General features: G+C 42.2%; 1 protein-coding gene across 16 annotated transcripts in view; it reads right to left on the reverse strand.

The window, feature by feature from the left end:
* The window catches only part of tcf4 (transcription factor 4), a 457,550-nt gene that overhangs the window by 237,849 nt on the left and 212,201 nt on the right, over positions 1 to 7,500 (reverse strand). The window lies entirely within an intron of this gene.

Genomic DNA, 7,500 nt, shown 5'->3' on the forward strand with positions numbered 1-7,500 from the left:
CTGTATCACTGTGTCTTTCATAAAACGGTTACATCTTAAGACCTTTGTGCAAACTGTATATGTTTCCAAGATGCATGACTACCGTAGCAGAGGGAACAACAGACACTTCTGGAACAAAGAGCCTATATGAACTAAAGGTTAACAACAGACACGTCTGGAACAAAGAGCCTATATGAACTAAAGGTATTAACAACAGACACGTCTGGAACAAAGAGCCTATATGAACTAAAGGTTAACAACAGACACGTCTGGAACAAAGAGCCTATATGAACTAAAGGTTAACAACAGACACGTCTGGAACAAAGAGCCTATATGAACTAAAGGTATTAACAACAGACACGTCTGGAACAAAGAGCCTGTATGAACTAAAGGTTAACAACAGACACGTCTGGAACAAAGAGCCTATATGAACTAAAGGTTAACAACAGACACGTCTGGAACAAAGAGCCTATATGAACTAAAGGTTAACAACAGACACGTCTGGAACAAAGAGCCTATATGAACTAAAGGTATTAACAACAGACACGTCTGGAACAAAGAGCCTATATGAACTAAAGGTTAACAACAGACACATCTGGAACAAAGAGCCTATATGAACTAAAGGTTAACAACAGACACGTCTGGAACAAAGAGCCTATATGAACTAAAGGTTAACAACAGACACATCTGGAACAAAGAGCCTATATGAACTAAAGGTATTAACAACAGACACGTCTGGAACAAAGAGCCTATATGAACTAAAGGTTAACAACAGACACGTCTGGAACAAAGAGCCTATATGAACTAAAGGTTAACAACAGACACGTCTGGAACAAAGAGCCTATATGAACTAAAGGTTAACAACAGACACGTCTGGAACAAAGAGCCTATATGAACTAAAGGTATTAACAACAGACACGTCTGGAACAAAGAGCCTATATGAACTAAAGGTTAACAACAGACACGTCTGGAACAAAGAGCCTATATGAACTAAAGGTTAACAACAGACACGTCTGGAACAAAGAGCCTATATGAACTAAAGGTTAACAACAGACACGTCTGGAACAAAGAGCCTATATGAACTAAAGGTTAACAACAGACACGTCTGGAACAAAGAGCCTATATGAACTAAAGGTTAACAACAGACACGTCTGGAACAAAGAGCCTATATGAACTAAAGGTATTAACAACAGACACGTCTGGAACAAAGAGCCTGTATGAACTAAAGGTTAACAACAGACACGTCTGGAACAAAGAGCCTATATGAACTAAAGGTTAACAACAGACACGTCTGGAACAAAGAGCCTATATGAACTAAAGGTTAACAACAGACACGTCTGGAACAAAGAGCCTATATGAACTAAAGGTATTAACAACAGACACGTCTGGAACAAAGAGCCTATATGAACTAAAGGTTAACAACAGACACATCTGGAACAAAGAGCCTATATGAACTAAAGGTTAACAACAGACACGTCTGGAACAAAGAGCCTATATGAACTAAAGGTTAACAACAGACACATCTGGAACAAAGAGCCTATATGAACTAAAGGTATTAACAACAGACACGTCTGGAACAAAGAGCCTATATGAACTAAAGGTTAACAACAGACACGTCTGGAACAAAGAGCCTATATGAACTAAAGGTTAACAACAGACACGTCTGGAACAAAGAGCCTATATGAACTAAAGGTTAACAACAGACACGTCTGGAACAAAGAGCCTATATGAACTAAAGGTATTAACAACAGACACGTCTGGAACAAAGAGCCTATATGAACTAAAGGTTAACAACAGACACGTCTGGAACAAAGAGCCTATATGAACTAAAGGTTAACAACAGACACGTCTGGAACAAAGAGCCTATATGAACTAAAGGTTAACAACAGACACGTCTGGAACAAAGAGCCTATATGAACTAAAGGTTAACAACAGACACGTCTGGAACAAAGAGCCTATATGAACTAAAGGTTAACAACAGACACGTCTGGAACAAAGAGCCTATATGAACTAAAGGTATTAACAACAGACACGTCTGGAACAAAGAGCCTATATGAACTAAAGGTTAACAACAGACACGTCTGGAACAAAGAGCCTATATGAACTAAAGGTTAACAACAGACACGTCTGGAACAAAGAGCCTATATGAACTAAAGGTTAACAACAGACACGTCTGGAACAAAGAGCCTATATGAACTAAAGGTTAACAACAGACACGTCTGGAACAAAGAGCCTATATGAACTAAAGGTTAACAACAGACACGTCTGGAACAAAGAGCCTATATGAACTAAAGGTTAACAACAGACACGTCTGGAACAAAGAGCCTATATGAACTAAAGGTATTAACAACAGACACGTCTGGAACAAAGAGCCTATATGAACTAAAGGTTAACAACAGACACATCTGGAACAAAGAGCCTATATGAACTAAAGGTATTAACAACAGACACATCTGGAACAAAGAGCCTATATGAACTAAAGGTTAACAACAGACACGTCTGGAACAAAGAGCCTATATGAACTAAAGGTTAACAACAGACACGTCTGGAACAAAGAGCCTATATGAACTAAAGGTTAACAGAACCCAGAAGAAAATCTTGATTTGATTTGTTAGCAAAACATGAAGTTAACAGTCTGACCAGACTAGAGAGTACTGTACACAACAGTATGTGATTTCACTAACAGTCTGACCAGACTAGAGAGTACTGTACACAACAGTATGTGATTTCACTAACAGTCTGACCAGACTAGAGAGTACTGTACACAACAGTATGTGATTTCACTAACAGTCTGACCAGACTAGAGAGTACTGTACACAACAGTATGTGATTTCACTAACAGTCTGACCAGACTAGAGAGTACTGTACACAACAGTATGTGATTTCACTAACAGTCTGACCAGACTAGAGAGTACTGTACACAACAGTATGTGATTTCACTAACAGTCTGACCAGACTAGAGAGTACTGTACACAACAGTATGTGATTTCACTAACAGTCTGACAAGACTAGAGAGTACTGTACTCAACAGTATGTGATTTCACTAACAGTCTGACCAGACTAGAGAGTACTGTACACAACAGTATGTGATTTCACTAACAGTCTGACAAGACTAGAGAGTACTGTACTCAACAGTATGTGATTTCACTAACAGTCTGACCAGACTAGAGAGTACTGTACACAACAGTATGTGATTTCACTAACAGTCTGACAAGACTAGAGAGTACTGTACTCAACAGTATGTGATTTCACTAACAGTCTGACCAGACTAGAGAGTACTGTACACAACAGTATGTGATTTCACTAACAGTCTGACAAGACTAGAGAGTACTGTACACAACAGTATGTGATTTCACTAACAGTCTGACCAGACTAGAGAGTACTGTACACAACAGTATGTGATTTCACTAACAGTCTGACCAGACTAGAGAGTACTGTACACGACAGTATGTGATTTCACTAACAGTCTGACAAGACTAGAGTACTGTACACAACAGTATGTGATTTCACTAACAGTCTGACAAGACTCAAGAGTACTGTACACAACAGTATGTGATTTCCACAGACAGCTTAATATAGCCTGGCTAAAGCACGGTGAGCACAGCTTTCAGTCTGGTTCAACCAGGCTAAGTTTAGGAGGCAAGTTGAATGGAAAACCAAGCAGCCGTACAACATAAGACTATAGTGAAATAATGTGGTTTGAGCTGCACTAAGAGGAGTGACTCACTCCAGTACTCAACACAGCTCCTCAATATGGTTGGGTGGTATGCAGATGTTCATACCGTCATACCGTTTCTGTACCATACCGGGGTATACGGTATTACTGAATGTGCACAGAAGGGGGCGCTATTTAATTTTTTTTTTGTTGACAAAGAAAACAATAGGCAACAGGGATCTTGATCCAAGAGGGGATGGAATGTCTGCTGTAACCAAGAAGTTTGATCTTCACAACCAAATGCATAGCTGGAGCTCTGAGATGGAGCCCTGGGCTGGGGCCATAAGATGGAGACTTGAGATGGAGCCCTGAGATGGAGCCCTGAGATGGAGCCCTGAGATGAAGCCCTGAGATGGAGCTCTGAGATGGAGCCCTGAGATGGAGCCCTGAGATGGAGCCCTGAGATGGAGCCCTGAGTTGGAGCCCTGAGATGGAGCCCTGAGATGGAGCCCTGAGCTGGATCCCTGAGATGGAGCCCTGAGTTGGAGCCCTGAGTTGGAGCCCTGAGTTGGAGCCCTGAGCTGGATCCCTGAGATGGAACCCTGAGCTGGATCCCTGAGATGGAGCCCTGAGTTGGAGCCCTGAGTTGGAGCCCTGAGATGGAGCCCTGAGATGGAGCCCTGAGATGGAGCCCTGAGATGGAGCCCTGAGCTGGATCCCTGAGTTGGAGCCCTGAGCTGGATCCCTGAGCTGGATCCCTGAGATGGATCCCTGAGATGGATCCCTGAGTTGGATCCCTGAGATGGAGCCCTGAGATGGATCCCTGAGATGGAGCCCTGAGTTGGAGCCCTGAGTTGGAGCCCTGAGATGGAGCCCTGAGATGGAGCCCTGAGATGGAGCCCTGAGATGGAGCTCTGAGATGGAGCCCTGAGCTGGATCCCTGAGATGGAGCCCTGAGCTGGATCCCTGAGATGGATCCCTCGATGGATCCCTGAGTTGGATCCCTGAGTTGGAGCCCTGAGATGGAGCCCTGAGATGGAGCCCTGAGATGGAGCTCTGAGATGGAGCCCTGAGATGGAGCCCTGAGCTGGATCCCTAAGATGGAGCCCTGAGTTGGAGCCCTCAGTTGGAGCCCTGAGATGGAGCCCTGAGATGGAGCTCTGAGATGGAGCTCTGAGCTGGAGCCCTGAGCTGGATATAATTGATTTGACACATCTAAGATTTTCTTATAGTTACAGTGCCTTCAGAAAGAATTTAAAATGGATACAACTGAGATTCTGTGACGCTGATATATACACACAATATCCCATAATGTCAAAGTGGAATTTAGCTTGTATAAAAAATGAAAACTATTCGACCTCTTTGTTATGACAAGCCTAAAGAAGTTCAGGAGTAAAATGTGCTTAAGAAGTCACATAATAAGTTGCATGGACTCACTCTGTGTGCAATAACAGGGATTAACATGATTTCTGAGTGACTACCCCACCTCTGTACCCCTCACATACAATTATCTGTATGGTCCCTCAGTGGAGCAGTGAATTTCAAACACAGATTCAACCACAAAGACCAGGGAGGTTTTCCAATGCCTCGCAAAGAAGGGCACCTATTGATAGATGGGTAAACATAAATAAAGGAGACATTGAATATTCCTTTAGGCATGGTGAAGTTAGTAATTACACTTTGGATGGTCTATCAATACACCCAGTCACTACAAATATACAGGCGTCATTCCTAACTTAGTTGCCCGAGAGGAAGGAAACTGCTCAGGGATTTCACCATGAGGCCAATGGTGACTTGAAAACAGTTACAGAGTTTAATGGCTGTGATAGGAGAAGACTGAGGATGGATCAACAACATTGTAGTTAATCCACAATACTAACCTAACTGACAGAGTGAAAAGAAGGAAGCCAGTACAGAATACAAATATTCCAGAAACATGCATCCTGTTTGCAACAAGGCACTACAGTAAAACTGAAAAAAATGTGGCAAAGGAATGTACTTCATATCCTGAATACAAAGTGTTATGTTTGGGGAAAATCTAATACAACACATTACTGAGTACCACTGTCCATATTTTAAAACATAGTGGTGGCTGCATCATGTTATGGGTATGCTTGTCATAGGCAAGGACTGGAGAGGTTTTTTTAGGATAAAAATAGGAATAGAGCTAAGCTCAGGCAAAATCCTAGAGGAAACCCTGGTTCAGTCTGTTTTCCAACAGAAACTGGGAGACGAATTCACCTTTCAGCAGAACAATAACCTAAAACACAAGGCCAAATATACACTGAGGTTGCTTACCCTGGCAACATTGAATGTTCCTGAGTGGCCTAGTTACAGTTTTGACTAAAATTGGCTTGAAAATCTGTGGCAAGACCTGAAAATGGCTGTCTAGCAATGATCAACAATCAACTTAACAGAGCGTGAAAAACTTCACAAAGAATAATGGGCCAATATTGTACAATCCAGGTGTGCAAAGCTCTTAGAGACTCAGAAACTCAGTTGTGATCGTTGCCAAATGTGCTTCTATTCAGGGGTGTGAATACTTACATAAATTAGAAATTATAATACATTTATTAATTAATTAAATCAATAAATTATCTAAAATGTATAAAAACATGTTTCCACTTTGTCATCACGTGGTATTGTGTGTAGATAGATGGGTGAGGAAAAACATACTGTGTATTTAAATCCATGTTGAATTCAGGCTGTGACACAACAAAATGAGGAATAAGTCAAGGGGTATGAATACTCTCTGAAGGCCCTGTATACTTAACTTAACTTATAAGCAGGGGCGTAACATGCAGTGAGGCGAGGGTGAATATCCCCCCCCCCCGCCCAAATAAAAAAGACACAAGAGACGGTATTGAAAATCATTCCTTCTGTATTTCAAAATATCCCGGTATGCGGTATAAATTGTATATTGCCAAAGCCTACTCCTCAACAACAGACACTGCAGTATTCAACACAGCGTCTCAACAACAGACACTGCAGTATTCAACACAGCTTCTCAACAACAGACACTGCAGTATTCAACACAGCGTCTCAACAACAGACACTGCAGTATTCAACACAGCGTCTCAACAACAGACACTGCAGTATTCAACACAGCGTCTCAACAACAGACACTGCAGTATTCAACACAGCTCCTCCACAACAGACACTGCAGTATTCAACACAGCTCCTCCACAACAGACACTGCAGTATTCAACACAGCTCCTCCACAACAGACACTGCAGTATTCAACACAGCGTCTCAACAACAGACACTGCAGTATTCAACACAGCGTCTCAACAACAGACACTGCAGTATTCAACACAGCGTCTCAACAACAGACACTGCAGTATTCAACACAGCTTCTCAACAACAGACACTGCAGTATTCAACACAGCTTCTCAACAACAGACACTGCAGTATTCAACACAGCTCCTCCACAACAGACACTGCAGTATTCAACACAGCGTCTCAACAACAGACACTGCAGTATTCAACACAGCTCCTCCACAACAGACACTGCAGTATTCAACAAAGCGTCTTAACAACAGACACTGCAGTATTCAACACAGCTTCTCAACAACAGACACTGCAGTATTCAACACAGCTTCTCAACAACAGACACTGCAGTATTCAACACAGCTCCTCCACAACAGACACTGCAGTATTCAACACAGCGTCTCAACAACAGACACTGCAGTATTCAACACAGCTTCTCAACAACAGACACTGCAGTATTCAACACAGCGTCTCAACAACAGACACTGCAGTATTCAACACAGCTTCTCAACAACAGACACTGCAGTATTCAACACAGCGTCTCAACAACAGACACTGCAGTATTCAACACAGCGTCTCAACAACAGACACTGCAG

The sequence above is a fragment of the Oncorhynchus mykiss genome, chromosome 5 (assembly GCF_057628025.1).
Source record: "Oncorhynchus mykiss isolate SJ-2025 chromosome 5, ASM5762802v1, whole genome shotgun sequence".
Lineage (NCBI taxonomy): Eukaryota > Metazoa > Chordata > Actinopteri > Salmoniformes > Salmonidae > Oncorhynchus > Oncorhynchus mykiss.